This window comes from Bombus huntii, chromosome 9, assembly GCF_024542735.1.
Source record: "Bombus huntii isolate Logan2020A chromosome 9, iyBomHunt1.1, whole genome shotgun sequence".
Classification (NCBI taxonomy): domain Eukaryota; kingdom Metazoa; phylum Arthropoda; class Insecta; order Hymenoptera; family Apidae; genus Bombus; species Bombus huntii.
In genome coordinates, this window is record NC_066246.1 from 454,223 (window position 1) to 473,537 (window position 19,315).

The 19,315-nt window shown below is 42.6% G+C and overlaps 2 protein-coding genes across 2 annotated transcripts in view; both read right to left on the reverse strand.

Moving 5' to 3' along the window:
• LOC126869408 (chromatin complexes subunit BAP18) overlaps positions 1-19,251 on the reverse strand; it is a 44,016-nt gene extending 24,765 nt beyond the window's left edge. The window contains exon 1 of the mRNA XM_050625896.1: positions 19,106-19,251. The gene's annotated coding sequence lies outside the window, so the exon portion shown is untranslated. The remainder of the gene's footprint in view (positions 1-19,105) is intronic.
• LOC126869407 (probable RNA methyltransferase CG11342) overlaps positions 1-19,315 on the reverse strand; it is a 43,101-nt gene that overhangs the window by 22,648 nt on the left and 1,138 nt on the right. The gene's annotated exons all lie outside the window — the stretch shown is intronic.

The window sequence follows — 19,315 nt, forward strand, 5'->3', positions numbered from 1 at the left end:
GAACGAGAGATCCGACTCGTTTCGCTTCGGTTTAAAACCGCAACCCCGTGGAAACGCGTGCGAGCCGTGTCACCGAGGAAGACGCATCGGCGCACGTGGCATATTACAAATCCCAAGAGTCTATCCGTTCCTAAACCAAGAACACGGAGAAAATTTTTACGTCGTCGTATCGTTTTCGGGAATGATCCGTACGGTGTTCTTCAAGCTATACGATGCTATCGCAGAAAAAAAATGATCAGAGTTACGAAAAGTCGTTTTATACCGCGAACTTATAGATCGTAATAGTTTTAGTCGCGTAGCGAACGATATTGATAAAATTATCGATAATAACGGAGATGCGTGCACGCCTGTCCACGAGAACGAAACGAACGTAATTAAAAAAAAATTAAAGCGCTGGATCAACGAAATTTGACGACAAACGAGTTTACGTTATCAGACTTTTCGCGATCGCACGAAGTAACGCGCTTTGGATCATCGATAATTTTCTCTACTAAGACGCTTTGTCGTGTAAGTTAATTTCGTACAATTTTATCGATTATTTAACGTTTAACGTTTACCGATATTTCGCCGTACACGCTGTTACGCTTAGCACCGATACGTTTAAGCATGCTTCGTTCAACGTCCAGAAGGAAAAGAATTTCGACGTTTTGCCAACGGTTGACGATCTTTTCGCTCCTCGAGTGTCACGCATCGAACGTTGCCTCTTCGAACAGATACTTATTCACATTTGTTAGTTTTGACGGAGAAAGAAGGACGCAAAGATAAGTAAGTGCAACGATAAGTTGCTGACACGGACTGTTCGTATCTGTTTCGAGTGGCAACGTTCAACACGTGGCACTCGAGACGGAAACAACATCGCCAACAATGTTACTGCGTAATCAGAGGAATCGATAGATTCGAAGATGAAGGTAAATTTAAAGATAGCGGATCGAAGTCGACGATACGTACGAAAGTACCATCGAATCTAATGTTACCTTCGTACGTCGAGGAATAACAGTGTAAAAAAATAATTCCTCTTCGCGAAGAACGCGTGCCCTTCTTGTAGCGTGCGATGCTCGCGTAAAAAGTTGCTCGTATCCGCTCGGAGATCCATCTCTCCGGACACCACCGTGTCCGTTGGACCGTTAGGGATCTTTTACAAGCAGCGTTCGTCAAAACGACGCGACCGTATTCGCCAACAGCTCGCAAAAAGTTTACGGCAAACGGCGGATTTCTAGCAGTTTGTTTCCGATTTCCGTTTCCGATAATCCGCTCGTTCCAATGTGGACGATTCGATGGTTTTGCCGTTGGCCAACGACTTTGACCGGTGCGGACGCTTAGACGCGGCCTGAGATTCGACGTGGAAACGCGAAAAAGTGATACGTCGTTGGCGGTTACCAAACGCCGATATAGCGTAAAGCAGGCTTGGCAAATGGTTTCGCGATGTTCCGTGAAATATCGGACGCTGCGAATTACGAAAAACGACGGTCGAGCATATCGCGCCGGGATCGAAGGTAGAGAAAGCAGGTGTCCGCGGTTCGGAAAGGCCACGGATCCGCTTCGGGACGAAGGAGCGCGCTTTTCCCCAAAGTCCGCGGGAGAAAGCACGATCGTGGAAGGAGAAAACAACGTATAGGAGCATGGAGCGGTTCCGGGATCGATAACTGCAAGTCACCGGATATCCTTCGCGGGACGAACCGGCAGGATATCTGCCGCTGTCATCTCGGTACCGCCTTTCCGTTGTTCGCGAGCACCGCTTACGCGTGGGAGGGTCCGTGTATCCTTGCTCAAGTTCCTTCGTCCTTATTCTCCTCCTCCGTCTCGAGGCCTTCGCCGCCAAGTTATCTCCTCTCCTTCCACCGAAACTCGCTAGGGATCGGCATCGATACGGGATGACCGTTTTGTATCGTAGCTCGATCTTTCGATCGCACTTCCACGCAACCGACGATTCTTTCGTTTTCCTCAAATGGAAAACCGCGCGAATCGCGGCTGATTTCACAACCACTCTGTTATTAAAATTCGCTGGAATTCGATTCGACCGGTCTTTTTCGTCGTTGAGACGACTCGACGTAGTCTCGATCTCGTCGGATAACGAACGTGCGGCGACCCTTCGTTCGGCGACTGGATTATTCGCAGAATTCGAGGTTCGCAGAACGATTCGAAGCGTCTGGTTCCCATCGCTGGAGAAACAGGCGCGTTTTACCCGTTCCTATACTCTCTTCCTTTTCCTGCTCGCTTCTCCCTTTGACTATTTATCCTTTCGCGAACGTGCCCTGGACACGAGCGAAAATGCCGGCGAACCGGTTCCTGAATTTTTCGTCTACTGCCCGTCCCGGACTTTAGAGACCGGTATTCCTCCGCGTTGCAGGATGCGTAGGCCGTTTCGCGGTGTATCTCGCGAATCGCCGTATCCATTCCGGATACGCAAATTCGTACCACTTATTCGTGTCACGAATACGAGACGCTCGTATCCGCTTGTCAGGTACGCGTATGTTGCGCGAATCGACTGTGCGCGGACGGATGCGTTTCAGCAACAACGCGACTATCAACTTGTTGTCGACGACGCAAGCGAAAATTAAATACAACGTTTAAGTTAAACGAATAATCCGGTACTCTTCGTATCTTTTATGTTATTCGTATCATTCGTATCATTTATGAAACGTTTAAACGCTTCGATCTTTTAAACAGACATCCTACAAAAGGCGTGTTTCTCGTCCTCGCGATAGCGTTTGCAGCGATTGGCCGAAAGATTCTCACGGTTATATCAAAGTTGTTCGAATCAAGTCGAATATCGTCGATTTATTTTACGATCGTTCGCTCCTGTCCTGTCCAGTCGACGATTCATCGAATACACGTAGATGTTTTGAAATTTCATTCGGTTGGAAATAGAGACGTACCATCGGATACAACGGACCATCGATCGCGAGTAAACGTCAGCTACCGCTGGCGCGAGTGCAGAGTACGATCGGAAACGACGGAGATAGCAGTAGCGTTGCAGCGTGACCAGGGGTCCGAGAACGCGTACCGATATCGACGTACCGATTCGAATAGCCTCGCCAAGGTTTTCGGGAAAAGCGATCGGAACATTGGCAGGTTCCTTCGCTGTGTCTTCTCGACGTTTATCCGGACGATTAAAAACTCGGAGGGCAAATTTTTCAGGCCGGATCGAGTTGGAGGTCTATACTTTACCCCATGGAATCGGAGTATTCTGGCGTACTCGTGACGAGATAAAAAAATCGCGTTGGTAGCTGGATTTCCGAAACTCGTCGTTTTACGGTGTGATACCGAGTTATATCGGGCGGATCGTTTCGCAACGGACCGCCTAATCGAAATCTTTCGTAAGACGAATACGCCGCGATTCTTATCTCCGAATGAAATAAGAAGCATCGGAACAATAATAATCGTTCTTGGAACTACGGGCCCTTATCAGTGGCGTATTAAAAGGCTGCTCGCGAGCTCGCATTCTTCGACCTTTGCCGAGTAACGGCGAACGATCTCGCCTGCAAATATAACGCTCGATCGATGTGAAACGATCGTTCGCCTTTTATCGACGTTGATCAACCCGAAAGTTAAATCGCAGAAGGGCTGGCTCGTTAATCTTTCCTCGTTTTTCCCCGACTTTCCGAATCGTATTACTTTTACTCTTGCCGTTACCGATTAATCCTTCGCGTTTCTCACTCCCTTTCCTTTTTTTCCAGCGATTGTACAACTATAGCAATTTGCAATGAAAAAACTTACGCGTTTCATCGATCTACCGCCTGAAATTTGCCATACGTAGGCGAAAAATTTATTTCGGATACGATAAGCAATATACAGCTGCGTAGCGGCCGTTTATATTTTCTGTCTTTCAGGATCAAAGATATATCGAAAAAGATACACACGTGTAACGCAACGACGAATGTTAAAAGTAGAGAAAACACGAATAACGGCAAGACTTCGTCCACGGCAACAAAGTACATATCGTTACTGTTATATTTTACGACTAAACCAAACGAAAGCGTTGTTCCTTCGCAGATTTACGAATGAACGCGTCGCGGTTTATCCGTAAGTGTTCGGACGAGACTCTGTTTACGCGATCGATCTATGCAGGTATATATTTGCGCTTCGCGTACTCGCCATAGGCATCGTTCCATTGCACCAGAAACGAATACGTCTGTGTCGAAAAAGTCGAATTAACGTTCGGTTACCTCGAACCTTCTCACTGCGCGTAAATCGAATATCGAGATTAACGATTTAAATACAAAGCGGAGGAAACGAATTTTCCTACGTTCGAAATTCGTGAATTCCTATTCCACGAACCGTCGTACTTTTCGAAGGGAACGGTTCCCGAACGTAGGTACATTTTGCGCAATGCAGGCTCTACAGCGACACTTTTTCATCGATCTCCATCCATGGAACACAGATTTGCGTCGCTATATCTCGGATGCGCGCGCGTGCCAACAAACAAGCACTGGCTCGTTACAGCTCTATAAACGCTTATAGCACTTCTTATCTCGGATTTAACGTAAAGAAACGTTCGCTGTAAACATTGTTATCTGCTATTGGCTTAAATTATTTATTAATTTACTCGATTTATGAAATCGAATTTCTAGTTTCCTTCTGTATTTATCGAATTCGTCTTCCAAGCCGATAGGAATACCGCATCGTTGCTAGAAATCCGTAAACTTTTGTAACTATCGATCGATTCGCGTTAAGTAATGTTACAATTAACGAGACATATTTCAATATCGACGTTTTAACCTTAATATCGATATTTTAACCTTCTAATTTTAATAATAAAACCTTTGTCCTAGTAATATTCTAACGATATCGAGCGGTATCGATTTGAAATTTATCGCTCGTTCTAACGGTGGTATTGTTACGATAAAATTGGACCAAAGGTCAAAGCGACACAGATTTCACGGAGATTTGACACTGATACGACGTCGATAGCTAAATCGACAGACGTTACGCCGTGTTGTGCGAGAAACGCACGGTCTCGGATAATCGATGGTCTTCGATTCGTCGAAAAAAAAAAAAAAAAAAAAAAAAAATAAAACAAAGTTATATCGTAGCACGAATTAAAAACGCTAGAATTAGATACAGGTATCTAATCCCTTTCGACTTTAAGATTTGTTTGTTCTTTTCATAGTATTACGTCGTAATTGTACGATAACCGACCACCGTGTGAAAAGCACGCGAGAAGAGTTTTAAAAATTGAATTTAAAGATATTACTAAAATCATCAGGCAGGGACGGTGTTCGATAAATATCGTAATCAGGAATTACGCGATATTAACGTGTACATAGATACGTACGAGAGAAAGATTTTCTCTTATAAAAGCCGTGACCCCGATCCATACACGTACGTACGTAATTACGAACCAAAATATAAATTCTAATTTTACTTGAGACGATAACTACCACTACTATTAAAACTTATCACGGTTGACTTGGAGTTAAGATACAAACTCGCTTTACCGGAGACGATATGCTGCATTGCTATTTATCCGCTGACTTTTAATCGTACCAAAGGGTCGCTGAAGCGCACGTTGCTGCACGCGCGGTTGATCGATCCGCGAAAAGGGCTTTCGCTTTCCCTCACGAATATCCAAATATATCGTATTCGTTTGGAAACCGTGATCCCATCGATAGGATAATTATACAACGTTCTCGATAACTCTCAATTGCGAAATATCGAACGTCGAATCTAGCAAGCGCGCTACACCGTCGTCCAACGTATTCCGAACGGAAGAAACAGCGATGACGATACCGTATCTGCCGTGTGAACGACGCGATACGCAATCCGTCGCAAGGTTTCGCCTTCGCACGAACGGTATCGCCGGCGATCGAGATTTTCCATCTCGGAATGCGCGAAATCTCGACGTCCGATTCGGAATAGCGAATAGCCGTCGAATCGTCGTCGCGTGAACGCTTGCATCGGTATACGCGTATATTAGGTAGGTATTTTTGAAACGAAGTCGTAAGCGCGGTCGCTTCCAAGTCCACGGATGTTACGGTGAATGGCTTCGTTCGCCATTGTCAAACGCGACGATCCGGCTCGAGCGAGGTCGTTCGCGAGCTTTCGAGATCCGTCCTTCCTCGGACTGCCTACGAAGGTACACGGCTGCCGCGTGGCCATAAGCCGTGATGATCGCCGAGCGAGATCGTATCTGTTTCGCTCGTCTGCGATCTTCGCGTCGATCGGACTTCTGTAACCTCTCTGCGCGTTTGCAATATTTTTCCACGTATTAATACGTCAATACGTAAATACCGACTTCTTCTCAACCGACGAAAGCGGACACACAAGTATACAAAAGATAAACATAGCCGTCTTTGTATAGCCGAACGTTGCTTTACCACGAGTACGTATCGTACTAACAACGGACGTACTCGATAAATAAAATCGTAGTAAATCGGTGGAAAATACAGCGTAGTAATGTCGTGTTACGCTTTGATTGAAAAATCCTATTCGAAATCTGTCGACGCGTTCCGTTCAAAATTGGGCCAAACGTTCGGCGAGTTGCGATTTTCTAGATATTGGCAGAAGGAATAAGGTTCGTTCTGACGTAACCGATAATGAAATTAATCGACGATCGAGCAACGAGGATCTATCTTATTGCGTTCTAGAAATAATTCGTACGCGGAGATTAAGAAACTTCGAAGAATCATCGACCCGTTCGTAGCTAACAGTACCGAATAAGGCAAATAAATCAAAGAAATTGACACTTGGAAGCACCGATATGCGCGAAATGCCGGAACAAGCAAAGTATAGCGCGTTAGAGCAAAGTCGATCGTAATGGTCGTTGCGTAGTGGAGTGCTGGTCGAGTCGGAGGCATCGTTGCGACACCTCGATCTTTCTCGTCTTTTCGATGTCGATGAATTTTTGAAGGATGAGAAGATAAGGAGCGAAAAAGATTTTCGTTTACTCGGTCGCGTATCTTCCTTTGTCCCTGTCGGAAAACATAAACTTATCGGCTTATCAGGCAAGTTTTTTTTCTCTAGAACGCCTAGCACGTATATCACCGTGAGGCAACGTCCACGATGGTTCGAGCGATCGCATTTTTCGTTGGAATCGCGCAACTATCCCCTTCGCTGTTAACCGATAACGAATCGCGATATTAGTTGGTTTTGCAACTTGTACGTCGTTGACGAGGTCACGCGCGATCTTTCATCGAGAGAGTTTGTTTTGAGAAAAGAAAAGACCGTTGATCTCTGGATGATTCGAACGCGTGTACATATTCACCACCGAACGAAAACGTGTATTTTCCTTTTCATTTCGCACGTTTTCAGCTTTCGTTGGACAGAATGATTTTTGACTCCGTAATCGGCTCTCTTACGACAACGATACAAAACCAAGTTCTTTTTACATAGTACAAAACAAAACAAACAAATTATGTCCGTTAAAATTGATATATGTATATATAGTATATATACTCGACAAGATCGAATCTAACGATTCCAACTACCGTTCTACGATTGAAACAAAAATTAACCTTTCTCTTTTAGTTTCTCTTTTAGTTACTCGATCGAGTTTCCGTGAAAACACCGGAAACGTTGCATCTGCCTATAATGAAACAGTTAGAACGGTGTAACCCATCGACCACCTAACGTCTAACGGTTAACCGAAGCAGGATCGTCGAGGACTTGGGGTCTTAATCGATATTCAAAGAGTAATCGCGATAAAGATACTCGCTTGTACGACCCCTAAACAATCGAGGTTGCTTTAGGAGCCTCGAGACGTGTCTTTGCGAGTCATGGACTCGAAAATGGTCACGTTCGCTCGATTAAGATCGGCGGTCGCGGAGCCGGCTTCCGCCGTCACCGTGCTTCGCTTTAAAGGCATTCTACGTATTGGCTTGTTCGGAAAACTCGTCCATCGTATCGTAGGTAAATTAGAAGGTTACGCGTATATTTTGATACACTCGCTCGTATCTATCCTCCCATCGTCTTTCCGCGTGCTCTTCCACGTGCTTTTCGTACGATGCTCGTACAAGTATTTGGAAAATCGATATTTTTATTTTACCATCGGAAGAAATAAAGGGAATAAACGGAGACCGACCTCTCGAGATCTTTTTAATTTTTAAGATCGAAGAAACTATTACGCAGATGCTGTATATTATTACGTAAATAGGACAGCAGCGTTCTTTCGTTATCTTCCAAGTGCTATAACCGTAGAAAAATCAATCGATTACATCGAGACTTTTTTCAAAGACAGGCGAAAAGATCAATCTCTAGACTGTGCGTACGAGAATTTCGTACGTCTCTCTCGTACGTCTCGACGTGTTCGAAGGTTGCTACTACTTGAAAAAAAAACGGAGAAAAATTCGTCGAACGAGCCATCGATGGCCACCAAGCTCGTAAGCGACGATTCGAGACTGGCTGGCAAGGAAATGGCGTGTCATGACTGTTATCTGTCCTCGATGGAGGTTCGTCCGCGCGTCAGGAGAAAGAACGTATACACAGGAAATCCCTGGCCGTGCTACGAGGCTCCGTTTCCGGCGATATCACGCGCCTTATCGGTCGTCCCGGAAAACTTGGTTTAACGCTCGTTATTTAAGCCTACGTATTTATTTTCTACTTGGATATTTCGATTCTCCGAACGACTTCCCTCTCGTTCATAGACAACACGGATAAGAGTGGGCAATTTCGAAGATTCGAAATACGATTTGTCAAAGTGGGACGTAAATATTTTTACCATTGTCGTTTCGTTATACGTTTTGAGATAAATTATAATTTATCTCGTATAACGTATCGCGTATAACGAACTCGTTTGGCCGATGATACGTCGAGGATCGTTACGAAAATAGGTGGCAAACGCAAAGTTCGATTAGCATCTTAGGTAAGCGTAACGCGTATAATACGAGGCAGTCGTTGGCAATACCGACGTTACGACCACGTTCCATCGATCTACTGGTTTTCCAAGCTAACGATTCTTCGTGTCCGATTCGTTAACGCGATTACAGTTTCCCAATCGTCGTCATAATCTCGATTTATATTCCGACGTCTAACGATCATCGTCGAACGAAATATGTCCCAAGTTACACAAACGCGTTACACGGCGTGATGCAATCGCGGACTAGAAAAGGCATATTCGAATCACCACGCGAACGCGTTTTCTTGCTCGCGGGTTCGCGCGTCTTTCGTAAATCGTTGCGTCGTAATACCTAAAATCTTTCTGTCTTTGTTTGCAAAAATATACCTTCGATACGATCTTTAATGCAACTTTTAACGTTCGCCAAAAGTATTTCGTTGTAAAAAGAATGTTCACCCGTGATATATGAAAATTCCTCCTCGGCTGTCTTTTCTCTTTTAGCGTTCCTTGTATTTGTTAAGTATCGGATTAATTGGTTAGGGCAATATCGTGTTTCGCGGTATCGCGTACTCGAGATTCATTTAGTCGGATAAAATGCGAAAGGAAGAAAACGGAGGAGAACGGAGGAGAAGGAAAGAAAACGGAAGAAAACTATTACATGCGATGATATTTTATATGTCGGAGAGGGAAGGACAGCGAGACTTTCCGTCGGGAATGCTGGAAAAAACCTTCCATCACCATAGTCAAGATTTTAATGTTTAAGCCATAAAAATAACGACATGGAAAACAACTTTTAATGTTCCAACCTGGCGTTACGACGATGGGTTCGGGTTTAAGGTGACATAACGGGTCACCAGACGTAGCCACGGTCACGGGAGGGCCGCGTACCTGACAGAGGTACGGAATGATCTCCTTAAAGACAAGGATTGACCCGAGAAACGGGGACAGGAGTATATAAGGGTAGGTATCATCTGGATTCAGGGAGTTTTCAGTTACTTAGTCGTTGAGCGAATTGCCGAGTAAGTCACGCTGATACTGGTCTTCCCGTGGACCGTGGATTCGTTATCGAACTTGGATTCGTTGTCACCATCATCTCGGACATCCTATTGCCGTTACTCATAGCCTCTTGTAGTGCCCACATTCGCACTGCTAAACACTAAGCACATCCGCGACGGTAAAGTAAGTAAAGGTTCGTAGAACGCCCCAAAGTGCCAACCTGACTCCGTCGTATATCTTTATATTAGCCGTTTAATACGACGCGTAATACTTTTCGATGTAAAACTCCAGGTTGGTACAGGTAATAAACAGGTAATAAATTACAAAGCAAATAAACATCGAGGAAAAGAGAAATGGCAGTTGTCGGGATTGGTATTATAAATCATCGTTACTAGCCTGCCAAGTATCGCTGATAATTTCCTACGTACCTACCTACCTACCTATTTATCTATGTATAAATTGGCGATACTTTCGCGTAGAATCGTAATCGTATCGCGACGTCGACAAAGATGATCGCAATAACCGTTGTAATATCGCGAAAGATGGAGATTTTTACGGAACATCGAGACTAGTATTTATGATTATTTTGTTATTTACGTTCGCTCGATAGCCGCTTACACAGAACGTTGCGCTCCGAGTTGCGAAAAAGGAGAACGATACGATTCAGTGGAATCGGATATCTAAAAGCCAGTTTTTGTAATCGGATGCAATCCGAATTGATTAAACGAGACGTTGCACCACGATAGTTGTTCCCTCTTACGAAAAGCAAGCTCGGCGACTTGCACGGTGGGGGCGATGCGCCGCGTCTCGTGTAATTGGCGCGAATCGATATTAAAAAAAAGAAGTCATCGAGCGTGTTTTATCGAATCGATATTTCGATATTATAGGAATCGTTGTTGGACGTCCTATACGTTGCAAACAAATAGAGAACAAAGCAAAGATAAAATAAAATTATTTATATGTAAAATCTGACGGTAAATCGTAAAATAGCAAGGACTGCGTATTGTCACGCGTAAGTCGTGCATTTGATATTTTACGAAAGAACGCTTAACGTTCGTCAACGTAAAGAAGAAAGATGGGGCTAGATACTAGGACGACTAAAACGCAGACTGGAAATTGCTAAGACTAATTATCTGTAAAATTCAGCGATGCAGTGGCGGGCAACGAGATATAGGTATTACGATCGGCACGAGTCGATATCGTGCGATCGACAAGACGGACGATACTTGAAGAAGGATTTGCAGTAATCGTTTACTACTTGCGTAGTTCGGTAGCAGAGATAAGATCGAAATAAAATTATAGAAGTTTGCTTGGAAAATTTGGCAACTTAGCGAGAAGCGATCGAGTACGTTACGCAAAGTCGCTGTTACGTAATTAGAACGAATCGATATTTGACGAAACGTATAGAAACTATTGCACGATCGTACGTTGTAACGACGAAAGAGAATTAAACGAAGAATTAAATAAAAGAGAATTAAAATGATTTTCCCGCACAAATGTCCATCGACGTAACGAAACGACGGTATACTACTAATTTGCCTGACAGGTGTGAATTTTAGTGCGTTAAAGGAAGGACGCGACGCGACGCGACGCGACACCGCGACGGAACGAAAGATCGAACGGCCGCTGCCTGGACGCATGCTATATCGCACGTAGCGGCAAGGTGCGTAGTAACAGACCTTTGATATTGCGTGGTAAAGTTGTACTCGGCTCGTTACACAATTTCGTGCAGCCGTTGCAAACCTCCTCTCCTTTGTTCGCGATAATTCCCTCCTCGCGATTTATGGCCGCCCCGACGCCGGGTTTGCAAACGAAAAAATCACCAGTGTATTCTCCGATGAGACGGCATGTTTGAATACCGTACGCGTTAAACGGCAATGCCAAGCAACGTCGAAAATAACAAGTTAAATATTCTCGAACGTATCGTAGTGGTTAACTCGAGTATCGGTCCCACAACGACGTTAGAAATTGTACGACTGCCAGCGGTGTAAAAAATCGTGGATTATAAATTTGCCGATCCAGACGCGTAATAGACAGGCGACAAGGTTTACGATATAAACGTTTCCTATGCAAATGTCGTCTTGCTGTTGGTTAAGTTTTTTAACCCAACTTCTTTCGTAACCGTAATCGTTATTGTCCGCTTTTACGCGCGTCATCGGTAAAAATTTGTAATCGAAGGTCAGAAACAGCCACGAAGATAATTATAATATCGTTCCGCGTCTTTGTTCCTCGTAGGTTCGCGTTCGTGCATAATTTGCCAGCGATAACGCAAAATACGCGTTGTCTCGAATGTCTCGTTGGTAAAATTAAGAAAAAGCGGAAAACAAAGCGATATAACGGAGAATCGAAGGACTCGATTGGAACATTATATTGGAACATCGGATACACCGTGGAAATCTAGTTTAGAGTTTTTAAAACGTGAAATTATTCGCGTATTTTCTTTCGCGGATTTGTAACGAGATAGTTAACGAGAAGGAAAAATGCGGAGAGAATTTGCCGGAAAGTTCCGAGTCGTTACCTCCGAGTTGAGACTCGTGAATCGTATTCCGTTTTATTCGTTCCTTCGTTTTCGCCATCGATTTAAACTGTAGAATGAAAATGTAACTTTTGTCGTAGAATTTATCTGCCTGCTTATTTTTCTTATTTCTGACGAGCGATAGAAGAAAGAAGAAAGATCGTTCGCGCCTTGCGTCAGATTATTTTATCGGAGCGTCGCGTTTGGTGGTCGATCGATCGCGTTGTAACGATCTCTTTCTTCTTTTTCAAACGATCGGGCTCTCGATCGTACGCATTTCTTCGATGGACGTTCCATTCGCGTTTCTTTTTTACGTATCTCTCTTCTTCTTTTGCGATACTTTTCGGGATTTTATAAATCGAGCGATAACGACTTATCGAATAAAACGAACGTGAGATAACGATAAATTGCATTCAAGGTAATAATACAAATATTTCGAAAAGTTCGTTACGTCGTACCAGTAACGCGAAAGCTTCCGATAAAACGTAGAACATTGAAATAGGAGCAAACGTTTTAACGCAAAATGCACTTGTATCGATTTATCGATTTGTTCCTTTCTTCTGACAAATTAATCGACGATTTTTCATCGGCATCGCGTCTCCGTTCGTCCCTTTTCCATCGAAACGTTATATTCGATCAGCCATGCGTTATTTATAAAAGTCTCGAGCGACAAAAGCGCGTCAGCTTGTAGTCGTCGGAAGTAACAATTTTTACAACGATTGCCTACGTCATTACTTTTTCCTCTCCATCGCATCGGCCCGTCTCGTGAGGCATCCGCAAAAATAGTTTCGACCGTGAACATAATCGTACGTCCGGCTCGTTTACCATGAGAATGGCCGCGCGACTGCTGTCTGCAGTCCGATCGACCGTTCGTACGAGCCATTGCGAAAGAAATTGCAAAAATTCGCCAAACGACGATGATCACGAAATTCGTTATCTTGGAAATTGTTAACATCGATGACCGGTTCAGAGGCAAAGATGCGAATCGTACAAAATATCAAGTCCATTTTCCATCGTTTTTTTTTTCCACACAAAAATTCGGTAACATTTGCAGATTTTGAACAAAATGTTCAAGCGTGATTTTCTAAATGCGATTACACGCAATTCCCTTTATAATTTATCGTCGTAACATACGTCAGTATCGAGACAAGGGAAATGTACGTTGCGCGAAAATTCATCGTACCGTGTAAAGTATAATTTCTTTGCTATTTATGCTTTCTACGGTCTCTGTACGAAATTAGGATAGAACGCTATAAAGGTTCCGTCGTAACGTTACACGTGTCGTTTCGTTACAGTTTCTTCCGCGCGATATCGAATATTGAAAATCGGTACGTAAGTAGTACGATTTGAATGTCTCGCGCTTTTTTCTTTCTTTCTAACAATCTTTATTTCGTTATCTCTTTCGAGAGATGTTTTGTGAAAAAATTCAATAAAGTACGACGATACTCTTTAAAACGGAACGATACATCGTTTTATTTTTAAATGACGAAGAGTTGGCAAACATCCCGATATTTTTCCGTACATCCAGGATTACTGGAACCACTTTCTATAGAGTTGACGCGATATTTTGTAAAGTCAAAAAGGTATACGGATCAATTTTTTATTCTAGTTTACATGATAAATACATATATGTGTAGATATACAGGATGGTCGGTAACTGGTGGTACTAAAAGACCGCGGAACTAAAAGAAGCAGGCCATCGGACTTCGGGTCCAAGTGCCACCAAGTGTGGGGCCTCCGGGTATAGAGCGACGGCGTGCCGCAAGAGGATGCGGAACGAAAAGCAGGGGAATACGCGACGCTAGGAAGGAAGCCGATCAGCTACACCTAACCCGACATATACATATTACCTTACACAGGCAATATATAAATGTAAATGCAAATAGCGAATATACGTACGGAAGAGAAACGAGCGTACTTAAGAGACTCTCTATTATTACGTATAAAGTTGACGGTATACGATTTTTATAAAAATCAAAAAATCGGATGGAAGAACTTTGCTACATAAGGTTCAAACGTTAGTCGCGTGTTTTCTCTTCTAAATTTTTATCTTAGATTTATCCTACTTTCAGTATACCGTTATAAAGTTTGTAAATTTGTTCGACTTGTCATTATGCTGTTATCAAAGCAAACTATTCGTCATAGAAGTTACGTAGGATAAAGTAAAAAAAAAATTGTAATCAATTATATTCTTTCGAGAAAGGACAGTACTTCTCTCTCTCTCTCTCTCTCTCTCTCTCTCTCTCTCTCTCTCTCTCTCTCTCTCTCTCTCTCTCTCTCGTTTTATCTTCATCGCTGTCTAAACTCCACCGATTAAAAACAAAAGCGCTACGAACGATGTCGTCGAATCTTACGCAATTTCTCGTGAAATATCTCTCAACAGCATGCAACGAGAGTCTAGTTTTACATCAACCTAACCATAGATAAAGATTTGTCACGTTCTTCGGTCGTTGCAGTTGATCGATCAAAGGTTCAAATGCCGCGAGATCTTGGTTCGTCGACCATCTAATAAGCAACGATCTAACTCGCTTTATCTACGTATAATAATCGGTAATAGATCTCACGCGATGCCGCGTAAATACGTAGCACGAGATTACAACTAGTCATACTTTTCCAAAACAAGTGTTCGTGACACAGGAAATCGTGCAACCGTTGCACAAATCTTTCAAATATTTACGAAAGTTGACGAATTTTTGAATCATCGAGACAACGATATTTTCGTCGTCGTGTCCTATTGTCTTCGAAGAACGAGTCAGCGTCGCATACCTTTCGATGAGTAAGTTCCTGGGTATAATTGAATCACGATCAAGCCGATCTTTTTGGTACGTGCACAGTGTACACGCCTCGCAAAGAGCCGCGGCTAAGCTAATCGACAAGCTGCGACGTGTCGCGTATTCTCCACCGATATTCCACCTATCTACCGGACGATCGTTATCGGTTCGCCCACCAAATATCTGCGAAATTTGTAAACCTATATAGATACTTGGAAACCGTGTTAGATTTTGCCGTTGGCGCAGGTTTGTTCGCAAGAGAAAATTTTTCAGTGGTATAAAATACGATTTTAACGTTTCGATCGATCGATCCACCAAATCGTCCACTCGACTTCGAGTGTTAATTTGCTCGAAGAATCGCGGCTGCTATGGTAAGGTATCGTTAGTTTACGCCGGAACGGCTTCTACGTTTCGGCTTCGGAGACCGTGTAAACAAAAGTATGCCGCTGTTTATCTATTTCTCGACAGATATAATTACAAGTTACAGATACGTACAGTATATCGTAGAATATTATAATACCGCGAATGTAAAATATTTTAAAAGTTCTTTAACCAGTCTTCAACCAGTTCAGTTTCTGAGTTGTAGACCGGATAAACAGAAACAAGTAGTTTGTAGATGACGTGATAGATAATTAATCGATCGAATTTCCACAAGAACTTCGACATAAATAGTTCGACAACTTTTCTCGTTCTGTGCGTAACTCGCGACAAACCTTGCCATTTGCGAGAATATTCTTATTAACGACTTTTACGGGCAATTGCGTTTGTTTGTTTTTTTTTTTTTTTTTTTTTTTTTTTTTTTTTTTTTTTTTTTTTTTTTTTTTTTTTTTTTTTTTTTTTTTTTTTTTGGATATTTTCACGAGGTCGATACGTGTGTACGTATATCGGAAAGAAGGGAAAAAGAGATTCGTCGTTAAAGAACGAAGGTCGCGCGTCCAGTGTACTCGTTCGAATCAACGATAACTTTTCGCAATCACGACGGTTGGTCGATGACTTTCCGAATTCATTAATATCCGTTTTATTTACGCAACTTTCGTACTACGGTAGATACGATTCTAAACATCGTTTATCACGATTTATCGGAGGCCGAGTTATCGATTCCTCGAGCGGAGTATCGTCCTTCCTAGAGTAAATCGTTGGCTTTTTACGGAATGATCGAAATAGTAAGTTGTTTTAGAAATAATCTTTGACGGAAAGGTAACGAAGACAGACGAAACAGAAACAGGAAGACGTACGTATGCGAAAATGCGTCGGGGAATCGATGGAAAACACTAGGCGTAACGATGAAAAACTCGTCAGGCCCAAGCGACTCGTAAAACCATCCAAAACTCTTTTTATCGTCGAAAATAAGGCCTGGAAGATGAACGGCGCGGCGGTTGCGAGCAACGCTATCGAAATTCTGTTCGTAACAAACATACCTTAGCCTTGAAGACGTTTCAAACCGTATACGAAGATAAAATTTCTGCGCCGATAGCTGGCGAAATATCGCGCGAGAATCGAAAGGACCGAAATCGCAATTTAAATTCTAGAAACAGGAATCAACTACGATTAACATTTCAATTGGCAAAGCTAAGCTCCGCTTGTATATTCATAGGTCGTTAACAGGCGTTAAATTAACGTGCGAGATAAAAATATGACAAACCGACAAATAAAATAAGGATGCGAAACTAATCGATGGCCGAACGGAGAAGAGAACATTTTCGTAATACATACACACGTACGCTTATATACACATGTATATCGTGATTGCTCTTAGTCTTTATCCGGATTAGATACGTTTGAATTCGAATAACTTGATTTCAAAACATTATTCAGCTTGAAGCGTTTTCGGTTCGGTAGCGAGAATAAAAGTACGTAATACGATCACACGTCGTTACTTTTAAATCGCGGGATATTGAAAAAGAATGTTGCGAGATTTCTACTGTCGGATAGGTAGGAAAAAGGTAGCTCGCCACAAGCTTATCATTTGAGATTTCTTTCTAGTCATGTTCCGCGGTTCCCTTTGAGACACGGGTGAAAGAAGCATAGGTGCGAAGTACGAATGCGATCGTGAGTACCCGAAAATCCAGTACGTTGATTATTGCTCGGACCATTAAGAAAGAAGAATCGAAAACGTCTGCATCGCTTACGTGGCTACTTCGAATCGAAGATGTCCAACGATTCTCGAGTTTCATACGTACGAGCGCTTGGGCAACTTCGACTTATAATAAACGATATTAAAAACAAAATTTTGTAAAACACGTCTACGTAACTACGTTATCGGACGGTTGACGCATATTATCGAGATGTATCGTTTCCGGAACGCGGCGAGCCGCCGTGTTTTTCGTTGACATACATGGATCGGCTTGAATCATCGAGCCGCGAAACGAAGCAACCGGCACCCACGTAAGTGGCAGAATCGAGTGCGTTAAAAAAAAGCATTATGTTGGCCAATATCCGGTCTGGGGCCTGAGCTCGTTTGGAAATTCGAAGGCCTGCTCCGACTCCGGCCGTGATCCACCACGCAATCCGCCGTATCTCGTCGGACCAGCGTCTATATTTACGTGCATAAATATACCTTTTACAATAAACGTTTTTCAGTATGTTATAACGCGGCAGAATGTATTTAGCTTTTTCCTAAGCGAGACAATCGGGATATTATTATCGATATCCTTAATACGCAAAACTGGTTTAAATTAAAAGTCTTTACGATTGAAAGAAAACGTTTAATTCGTCCCGATTTCATTTTTTGGCAAGCTTACTCTACTGTTATTACGTATAGTACGTATTATTCCGAAATGGATTTAATTGCTTGTAAGGTAATAAAAAAAAAAAAAAAAAAAAAGGGAAAAAAGAAGCGAATTTTTTTTAAACTAACGTAAAATCGACTAAAAGTGGATTTATTTATTAAATTTATTAAATTTAGCGCTAATCGAGTAAAAATAAAATTACCTCTGAAATAATGAGATTTCTTATCTCAAAATATGAAAATACAGGTTGTTAAATAACGTCGTTATCAATTAGCAAACAGGTTATCTTCGTATTTAGTATTTTTTCTTCGCATCTATAAGAGAAGAGAGCTGCGAGGCTGAATGTATTTCAAGAAATGACCTGAGAACGACGTACTTGTATCTCTATGTGGTAAAAAGTACGTGCAACGATGATACGATTTCTCACGGTCATCGTCATGGCGAGGTATACGTGGGTGAGGTTACGTGCCCTTAGTTGCCACCGATTGTTTAAGCGTGCCTCCAGCGGTTGCTAAGGAACGTTAAGGTAGGTCAAGGACACGTCGTTTATGCGAAACGAATACCTCCAATGTGTCTACTCCTTCACCGACTACTTTTCACCGATTGAAAGAGAATTCGATACGGAATTTAGAATAACCAGTCGTACCACCTACTTGTTAGCCTTAAAGACTTTTACATAATAAGTATGTATATCCTTTACTTTTGTTCTCAAGACGAAACATAATTCCGTGTCGGAAAATGGAAAATTTCAATATAACGAATTTCGATCGACGCGACTCGTAACGCGGTAGTAACGCAAAAGCTAACGTAGAAGCAATTAGTGTCATGGATAGTCTGTTGTAAACGTACAAAAAGTTTACGTGTATGACCGCGTGTCGCGGTTTAGGATGCCCACGTACGCACTGATGTGGCCAGTAGCGCAGCTCTAGCCGTCGAGGCCCTTTTATCTCATGCTCCGAAGGAACAAACTTTTCTCGATATTTTCTTTCGTCGTTATTGTACGATGTTTTGTAACTTTCTCGCATATTGCGTCATCATGCAAATTAAGCGTAAACGAAGGATATACTGTAAGGCGTATAAGAGCTAAATAACGAAATGCTGTATCGATAACGTAACCGAAACCATAGAAAACCCATATTCGTATCTTGAAATGTACAACTGAAATTTACAATCAATATAGGTTATGCGGGAGAAAATAAGACCGTACCGATACAACTTCAGCGTGTACAATAAACAAATTTCTTTTTCGTATCCACGCGATACATCCTAGTCCCTTGAACCGTATCGTCGTCCGATGATTAAGAAAAAAGAGGTAACTCACCGCAGGAAGCTGGAAACAAAAGAACGCGTCCTTCTTTGTAATTTGTCATCTAAATTTGAATCACGTTTTCACGAGCACGATAAACACGCGAGGGCACCGCACAACGCGACGTACTTGCGCCGACACTGTAAATCTGTCAAACACGCATGCGCGTTTACGTCTCTTTCCCCCACCCATGTACTAACCGATTCTGTCGGGTTAAGCGTTAAG